Source organism: Rattus norvegicus, chromosome 6 (genome assembly GCF_036323735.1).
Source record: "Rattus norvegicus strain BN/NHsdMcwi chromosome 6, GRCr8, whole genome shotgun sequence".
Taxonomy (NCBI): domain Eukaryota; kingdom Metazoa; phylum Chordata; class Mammalia; order Rodentia; family Muridae; genus Rattus; species Rattus norvegicus.
This window is the reverse complement of record NC_086024.1, coordinates 125,228,332-125,237,757: the sequence shown is the minus strand read 5'-3', so window position 1 is coordinate 125,237,757 and position 9,426 is coordinate 125,228,332.

Here is a 9,426-nt window from a genome sequence, read left to right as displayed (position 1 = left end):
CAAAGTCAAAAGTTCGATGAGGGATATCGAGAGGGCTCGTTGGGTAAAAATAGATAAATATTTTGTATTTTTGTATAACAAACCCGAAGTGCTCCTGGCAGAGCTCCCCCCTGGGTGTGTTGCAGGGTTCTGTTGCAGCCTTAGCTCTGAACATCCCACACGTGCAGTTTACATTGTGTGTGCCATCGCTTCCCAGACTGCCTCAGCTTAGGGTCCCGATTATTGCATGGGTTGCAGTATTTTCTAACACACACACACACACACACACACACACACACACACACACACACACAATTTTCTGCTCTTACAGAAACGTGATGATTTAATTATGGAAAAGGCAGACACTATTTTCCCCACTGCCACTCCTCAGCACATAGCACACTTGGATATCTTTTGATTGTGTGAGGATGTTTTGTTTTAAAAATTTTAAAAATTGCTGTTGGAGACATTGGCTTGAAATTCATTACAGGGAATGTTAAATGACTGTTGGCTTGGGATTGGGACAAGGTTTCCAACAACTCCTGAAATGATCCTACATCGGCTTCTTCTGTTTTGTGCTGTGCATTTTTCTGATAGTAGAGTTTCTCAGCATTGACAACTCTAAAATCAAACGTTGCCCAATCCTGAGAAACATGAAGATGCTTCCAAAGAGAGTAGAGAAATATGACCGGCAATGGTGAAGGACAGTGTCTGCCTTCTTCCATCACTTGGGAGGTAGAGACAGACAGATCTCTAAGCTCTAGCCAGCCTGGTCTACAAAGTGAGCTCCAGGATGGCCAGTGCAACATAGAGAACCCTGTCTCAACAAACCAAAAAGAAAAAAGAAAAATATCTAATTTCTTGAGGCTGGAGCCTGGACCCATCCCTTCTTATAACAGATCCAGGGGGCTGAAAGGAAGGCCTCACTTTTCAGTGGAGACAGAAGTTTCTATTGCCATCCAAAGTAAGTGGATTCATGCTTGGCTCCCAGTTTGTTTCTTTGAACACTGTCTTAGTCAGTGTCTCGTTGCTGTAAAGAGACCCCACGCTGTGGCAACTCTTATAAAAGAGAGCATTTAAATGGGCCTGGCTTACAGTTCCAGAGGTTTAGTCCATTGTCATCATGGCAGGGAGCATGGTGTCGTGTAGGCAGACAGGTGCTGGAGAAGGAGCTGAGAGTTCTACATCTGGATCCACAGATAGGAGTTACGAAAAGTTATGACACACTTCTCCCAGCAAGGCCACATGTACTCCAACAAGACCACACCTCCTAACCTCTCCCAAGTAGTGCCATTCCCCAACGACTGAGCATTCAAATACATGAGCCTTTTGGGGGCTGCTGGTTTCCCTACAACCACAAGCAACTTGCTCTGACATTTCTATTTCTTTGGGGATCAATTTTCTAGGGTTTATATACTGTCCATAGTTACTAGATCTACATTCTTATACTATATTAGGGGTGGAGTATTATTATTTTTATGCGTGTACTTGTATGTGTGCATGTGTGTGCCCTTGCATACATGCATGGGTCCTTGTGTTCCACAGCATCTATTTGGAAGTCAGAGGACAACCAAGAGTCAATTCCCCCCTACCTCGTGGGTCCTGGGGGTTCAAACTCAGGTCACTCGGCTTGACGTCAACCATGTTTATCTGCTGAGTACGGGATGAGTCAGTATGTGTTTTTTAAACTCCTGTCTAACTTGCGATTATGTCTTTCTTTTGATTTTTTTAACATTTTTTACTAGCCTAGACTCATATTTGCCTAATAATTTTTGTTAGATGAGATATCATATATGAAATAGTGTTTTAAGGTGATAATAATTAATATGAAAATTTAACTAAACCATGAATGGGGAGTGATAAAGGAGGAGTCATAATGCCTAGGAGAAGACATGATCTGTAATGCAAGTGGCTTCAGGGCAGCTCAATCTCTTTGTTTTTTTTTGTTTGTTTGTTTTGTTTTTTTGTTTTTTTGTTTTGTTTTTTTTTTTTCCGGAGCTGGGGACCGAACCCAGGGCCTTGCGCTCACTAGGCAAGCGCTCTACTGCTGAGCTAAATCCCCAACCCCCGCTCAATCTCTTTGTAATATTTGCTCTTCCTCTGGGACTTTTTCTCAGAGCTGGGATTGAACCTGGGGCCCTGTACATACAAAACTCCACCAGTGAGCTACATCCCCAGCCCTACTTGACTTTAAAAAAAAAAAATTCTGTGAGGCAGGCATGGCAGTGCAGGCTTTGAATTCCAGCAGAGCTCTTGAATTTGAGGCCACCCTGATCTACATAGTGAGTTCCAGATGGGCCAGAGCTACAAAGTGAGATGCTGTCTCCAAAAGAGAAAAAAAGAAAAGTGGCAAAACATACAGTTTACAGTTTGGAGCACACGGTTCAGTGGGGTACATACTCTCGCTGATGGGTATCACATCGTCTGTCCTCAGAGGTTCTTCGTCTCGCAAAACTGAAGTCGTAAGGCAATTCAACAGTACCTCCCCATTACCCTGGCCATGGTGCATATGGAGGCGGCACATTCTTCCTTCTGTGTCTATAAATTTTACTGCTCACGAACTTCATACAACTACTATGAACGACCAGCATTTGTCTTTCTTCACATATCTCATGTATCGTGATGTTTTCAAGACTCATCCCTGTCAGATCATGTGACAGATCGTGCAACCTTTAGAAGGTTAAATAACACTCTAGTGTGTACATGCTCACCCACACCTCCACCCTACCCCCCAATGCATGTAGGCCACACATACACCACATCAATGGACACTTGGGTCCATTAAAAATAGGGTTCTGACTACTTTGAATAGTATTCCTGTGAACATGGGAATGCAAATGTCTACCAAGGACCCACTCTCAGCTCTGTGGGGCATTTACTTAGGAAAGAAATTGCTAGATGAATTGTAATTCCACTTTCAATATCTGACTAAACAATACGCTGTTCCTTACCCTTTTGAATTGCCTTTGTTGACTTTTTATTTGCATCTGGGTTTTGATCTGCAGACTTCATTTAATCTTAAACATCTTGTAGGCTTTCATTAGGATTTCTTATCGACCCATTCAGTTGGGTTGAATAACTTTGTTTCCACCAAACAAAAAGCAAAACTCCTCAAACAATGGAGATGTGCCTTCCAGGATTTTGAAATCCGGTAATTTAGACCTTTGAACATTGTGGACTTCAAACCTGAGGACAAATCACGAGAATACAATACCCTCACCATTATAGTTAATTTCTACTGCCATGACTTAGACAACTTATAAAATAAAGCATTTAATTGGGGCTCACAGCTCCAGAGGGTGGTAGAATATATGACCATTCTAACTCATGGAAGATGTGTGGAAACCCTCCCATCCACGCACTGTGGGTGAATCACCACAGAGGGAAGAGGCAGTTCGACAGCCGCTCTGGTTTAATGTAGCTCCTGTTGGTTCCTTGGGATATAACAGTGAAAGCGTCCAGAGTTTAGTATTCTGACACATAACCTGCCAAGCTTATGGAGAGGGTCGCGGAGCCTCCAGCACCAGGCGAACATCTGGCTCATTTTCTCAGTGGGGTCCATCTGTAATGTCTGCAGCATTTGGGGCATGGGAGGATTTGGTACTATCTGAGGATGACAGAGTCACCCAGGCCTGGAAGAGGTTGGGATTTAGGCTTCTCCTTCCTCTGTGAACATCCACTTAGCTGTCCCACCCCTGGCCAGTCTCTTCCTGCTCCTCGTCGGTAACTCCTGTGGTTCTATCAGACATTGACTAATTCTTTTTTTTTTTTTTTTTTTTTTGGTTCTTTTTTTCGGAGCTGGGGACCGAACCCAGGGCCTTGCGCTTCCTAGGCAAGCGCTCTACCACTGAGCTAAATCCCCAACCCCAGACATTGACTAATTCTTGAGAGATGCTCATAGCTCTAAGCCTGAAGTGCTTCTCTAGTGTGGCTGGATGAGTCCCAAACTTCTCTAGCACCATGGGAAGTGAAGCCATCTGCTCCTGTCTCACTGCCTGTCTTCTCTGCCAAAGTCTTGAATCTTCAGCTTTAAAAAAAGAAAGAAAGAAAGAAAATCACCTGATACCCTTCAATAGTCAAGCTCTTCAGATTCCAACTCAAGGTCAAACTCCTTGTGGGAAGCCCAGAAGTAGGCGATGAGCCAAGAGTTGGCCAAATCAAAGTGAGCTGTGATGCTTTGCAGGGAGGAGAAACTTGGTCAGGGCACAGCTGTTCAAACAAGGTAAATACTTTAACTCAGCTTTCCAAACACTTCTGGGTCTTTGCAGTCAGCCTAGCACCTGCAACCGTGTGAGAATTCATCATGTACTCCCTTAGCTGTTTCTTTTCTAGTGGAAGATCCATTTGATCAAAGGGAAGAGGGTGAGTGTGGTAGCTTGGGTGAGAATGGCTCCCCCGTAGGCTCATATGTTTAATAGAACTATTTGGGAAGGACCAGGGGGTGTGGCCTTGTTGGAGGAAGTGCTTCACTGGAGACTGACTTCAAGCTTTCAACAGGCCAGGCCATCCTCAGTCAGTCTTCTCCCCACCTTGTGCTTATGGGTCAGTGGTCAGTTCCCAGCAATGGTCCACAGCCATGCTTCCTGCCATGATGGTCACAGACTCTGCGACCCTCTGGAACCAAGAGACCCAATTAAATGACCTCTTTTATAAGTTGCCTTGGTCATAGTGTTTGGTCACAGCAAGAGAAAAGTAACCAAGAAGCTGTTAATTATAGCATATTGCTGTAATAGGCCTTACCATGCTGGTTTTTTGATAAATGATGAAGATTTTGGGACTTTTTGAACTAAAAAAAAAAGTGGTTGAAAGCCATAAGTGGGCCTTAACGGGCTATCACAGTGTACTGGCTAGTTTTGTGTGTCAACTTGACACAAGCTAGAGTCACCAGAGAGGAAAGAGCCTCAGTTGAGGAAAGGCCTCCAGGAGATCCAGCTTTAAGGCATTTCCTCCATTAGTGATCAGTGGAGGAGGTCTCAGCTCTTTGTGGATGGTGCCATTCTTAGGCTAGGCTGGTGGTTCTGGGTTCTAGAAGAGAGCCCCTGAGCAAGTCAGTAAGCAGCATCCCTCCACGGCCTCTGCTTCAGCTCCCGCCTCTAGGATCCTTTCCTATTTGAGTTCCTGTCCTGACTTCCTTCAATGATGAACAGCAATGTGGAAGTGTAAGCTGAATGAACCCTTTCCTCTCCACCTTCCTTTTTGGTCATGGTGTTTCATTGCAGCAATGGAAACCCTAGCCAAGATACATAGTAAGACCCTGTCAGACAGTAGTGCTGAGAACAATATAAATTATGGAGGCATAGCTTAGACGTTTCCAGAGGGGAACAGTATTAACAACTGGGACAGAGATCATTTCTGTGATAATTTGGCTGGTGTTTGTCCTAACAATCTGCTTGAATCTAAACTGAAAAGTTTTGGCCTAATTTCATTGGCGGTGGAGACACCAAGGCAACCTAGTATTAGTGAGCCACCTGGTGATTAGTGATCACTCTTTTTTTTTTCTTTTCTTTTCTTTTTTTTTTTTCTCGGAACTGGGAGGAACTGGGAATCGAACCCAGGGCCTTGCGTTTGCTAGGCAAGCGCTCTACCACTGAGCTAAATCCCCAACCCCTAGTGATCACTCTTATGCAGATCTACAATACAAAAGGAGGAAGCAGAACAAGAAGAAATACAAAATCAGTTCCAGGAGAAAAAAAGACGAGAGAATGTAAGGTTGGAGCCAAGACTTGTGCTCAAAGACACAGGACGTTTAAAGAAAGGCCTGATGTGAAATGAAATGGAATAAAGGGGGGTGTGTCCTCTGGGAAAGACCTCACCCAGCTAAGCTTTGAACTTGTAAAAACAAAATGCTCCGGGAATATTCTGCTCCTGAAGTAAAGCAAGGCTTTTTGAAAATCATCAATGAATCAACGCTTGTGCAGATTCTGCCTTAAGCAGGCGGCATGAAGTTGACGATATTGGTCACCTGGCTCTGGCTTTGGAGTCAGGAAGGATAGATACAAAGCAAAGGGGTTGTGGAATCTTTCTCCATGGTGAAGGAAAGCCATTGAGGTCAGGTGTGGTGTGTGTGTGTGTGTGTGTGTGTGTGTGTGTGTGTGTGTGTGTGTTCTAGAGGGGATATTGTGTCGATCAGTAAAGGTGAAGCTTAAATTGCACGGGAGACCACAAGATGCTGGAGTTGCCAGAGCCAGGGGGATGTCTGCCAGGAAGAACCGCAGATAGGGAGTGGAAACAGCCCACGGGAGAGAAGTGTGTTACAGTCAGCAAAGCCAGAAGGTTGAGCCAGGAGTTCTTTGATATCAGACATGGAGTTAGAGAACTTGGAGTTTGCCCTGCTGGGTTGTAGACTTGCTTTGATCCACCATTTCCTCACCGTGTCCCTGTTCCTCCCTTTTGGTATGGTGAGGTATATTCACCACCATTGAATGTTGGGAGTGTGTAAGTTGCTTTTTTTTTTTTTTTTTAAATTTTACAGGAGGCAACAGTGAAGAGATTGCTGTGAGTCTCGGAAGAGACTTTGGACTTTTAAACAGTCTTGGGACTGAATGACAGTGAGGAGTTTTGAACTTGGACTGAATTAATTTTGCATTCTGATGTGGCCACAAGCCTGTGGGGACCAGGAAGTAGAATGTAGTTTGAGTGAGAGTGGCCCCAGGCTCACATGTTTTGTGGAAATGTTTGGGAAGGATTAGAAGGCGTGGTCTTGTTGAGGAGGTGGGCCCACTAGGGTGGGCTTTGAGGTTTCAAAAGCCCACATCATTCCTAGTTAGCGCTCTCTCTCTCTCTCTCTCTCTCTCTCTCTCTCTCTCTCTCTCTCTCCCCCTCTCTCTCTCTCTCTCTCTCCTCTGCCTCTGGCTCCTGAGTGCACCACCACTCTATTTTATTTTTAATTGTGTGTATATGGGGGTTGTGAAGGGACACATGGTATGGCTCTGGCAGGCCTTGCCCTTCTCCCCAACTCCCTCTTGATAAAAACTGTTGGCTTGTATATTCCCAAAGCTACCCCCAAGCTCTATTTCTTATTGGCCATGTCTTCCTCCTAAGGCTGACTGCCAAGGTCCAGCTAGCAAAGTACTGGAGTCCAGCAATTAAAAGTCCGCTTTGGCTCAGCTGTTTAACATGTCCAGTTAAAATTAAACATCCTAACGTGGGCTTCCCTTTTCCTTTATTTTATTTATTTATTTATTTATTTATTTATTTATTTATTTATTTATTTATTTATTTTGGTTCTTTTTTTCGGAGCTGGGGACCAAACCCAGGGCCTTGCGCTTCCTAGGTAAGCGCTCTACCACTGAGCTAAATCCCCAGCCCCCCCTTTTCCTTTATAAACCACTTGCCTATGTGCCATGGGAGCCTCCTCTCTGCCCCCTCTCCCTTGCCCTCTGTCCCCCGTCCTTGTCTCTTATTTGCTGCCCTTTGCCCCTCTAGGGTAAATAAATCTCCTTTGTGCTGAGGACTGGGGTGTCCTGAGTGGAGACTTCCTTCCAGCGGATATGAGCATCTGAATCTGCAGACTTGGGATTCCCCACCTCCGCCCCCCTAACCTGTGCTGATGTGGACACTGAGAACCAAACTCAGGTCCTCTGCAAGAGCGATGTGTGTTCTTAACAGTCATCTCCCCTGCAGTCCCACTGGACATTGTTTTGTGTTTGTCCGACAGGGTACCACGGTAGCCCAGGCTGTCCTCACACTAGCTGTATGTGTGGCCTGCAGTTCCTGAACTTCCTGCCTCTACCGTCTGTGTGCGGCACCACAGTCATGTGCCACACACCCCAACATAGGATGGATCCTTTTCGGGGCCTCCTCATATATGTTAAGCCTGTGCCCCACAGTGCTACAGATTTCCCCATTTCCTTTTAACAATCTACTATCTTAAGTCTTGATGCCAATGCTAATCTGTCTGGGAGAAGAAAACCTACATTTATTACCAAATGAGTAACCGCAGAGAAATATTGCAGTTTAATGAGCATACTAAAAACTTGGAAAGGGGAAGAAAATTAGTTTAAAAGCAAATTCTACATGCTTCTACGAAACCAAGGCAGACCACATTCTAATAAAATCCTCAAGAACCCATGGGGGTCTGAGGGAGGGGTTGTGAGATGGCTAAGCTGGTAAGGGTGCTGACTCAGCAAGACTGGCAATCCGTTTCCATCCCTGGAACCCACATATAGGAGGAGAAAAATCAACTCCACGAGTTGTCCTCTGACCTCTACTTGTATGCACTGTATGTAGCATGTGCATCTACACAACCCCACACACACACATATACTCGTGCATGCGCGCGCGCACGTACACACACACACACACACACACACACACACAATGCAGATGCATGTGCATATACAAGCACACAGATATAAATAGAACTGTGAAGGATTCTCAAAGGAGAGCAGGTCCTCTCTTTGGTCCTTGTAAAACTGGAGATAAAAATGTTAAGATGGTGACATCTGAAACACTCTGAAAGTGTCAATTCACGCTCATCCCAAAGGTTGCTGACACACGCAATGAGTAATGTTTGGGGGCAGGGACCGGCCTCCTGCCACCCCCAGCCCCTAGTTCAGACTGTCAAGATGGGAAACTGGCCAAGCCAGCCTCACAACCGTGCAGTCAGTTTTGAGGTGTGGCTCTGCAGTGTGAGCCGGCTCCTCCCCCCACCCCCCCCCCAGGCAGAGAGTGGAGGGCAGTCAAAGTGAAGCCGGGAACTGTGAGAGAGAGGGCTTGTTTTCTTCCCTTCTAAGGCATCCTGAGTCACCGGGTGCCTGGGACACTTCAGTTCAGATTGGTGATGTGCGTGTGGTGCTCCGGCTTTTTGTTTCCCTGCTAGAGCCACTCACAAACCATTGCAGGGTCGGCTGGACCCGGCCTCTTACAGGCTCAGTGGTGCCTCCGTTTCTGTCCTGGGGGAATGGCAGTCACTTGTCCACTTCCTTCATGGTCCCAACTGTAAGCTTAGCCTCCATTCTACCCACCGAGATGGAGCTGCTGAGAATGTTAGAGTCCCATTGTCATCTCAAAGGACACAGCAACTCCTAAGGGACTTCATTCTTTAGGCTTCAATTTTGGTTGATTTAGACACTAAGTGATGCCAAGAAAGTGTGGGCAGAATCCCAGAAAGCCACGGACGCAGGGACTGGTCTAATCTTGTTTTCAGGCCGAGATGGAAGGGAACCTACCCAAGACTACCTGGGGACACACCTGAGCACAGCCCTAACATCCCAGGGTGGACTTCTGTCCTCTAGGTCTACAACCCTGTCGTCCCAGTTTGTGTGCCCAGGAGGGCTCCCACCCACTCTCTCCAGCCCTCCCTGCATCCTTAAAGGGAAGTAACTAGGAGAGGGAGTCTGGCTGGGAACAAGCTTCTGGTGCAGCACCGTGTAGCTGCTGCTGCTCCTCCTGCCTCTACCTCTCCAGTGGCCAAAGTGTGTTGAGATTACACGTGTCATTGCATCC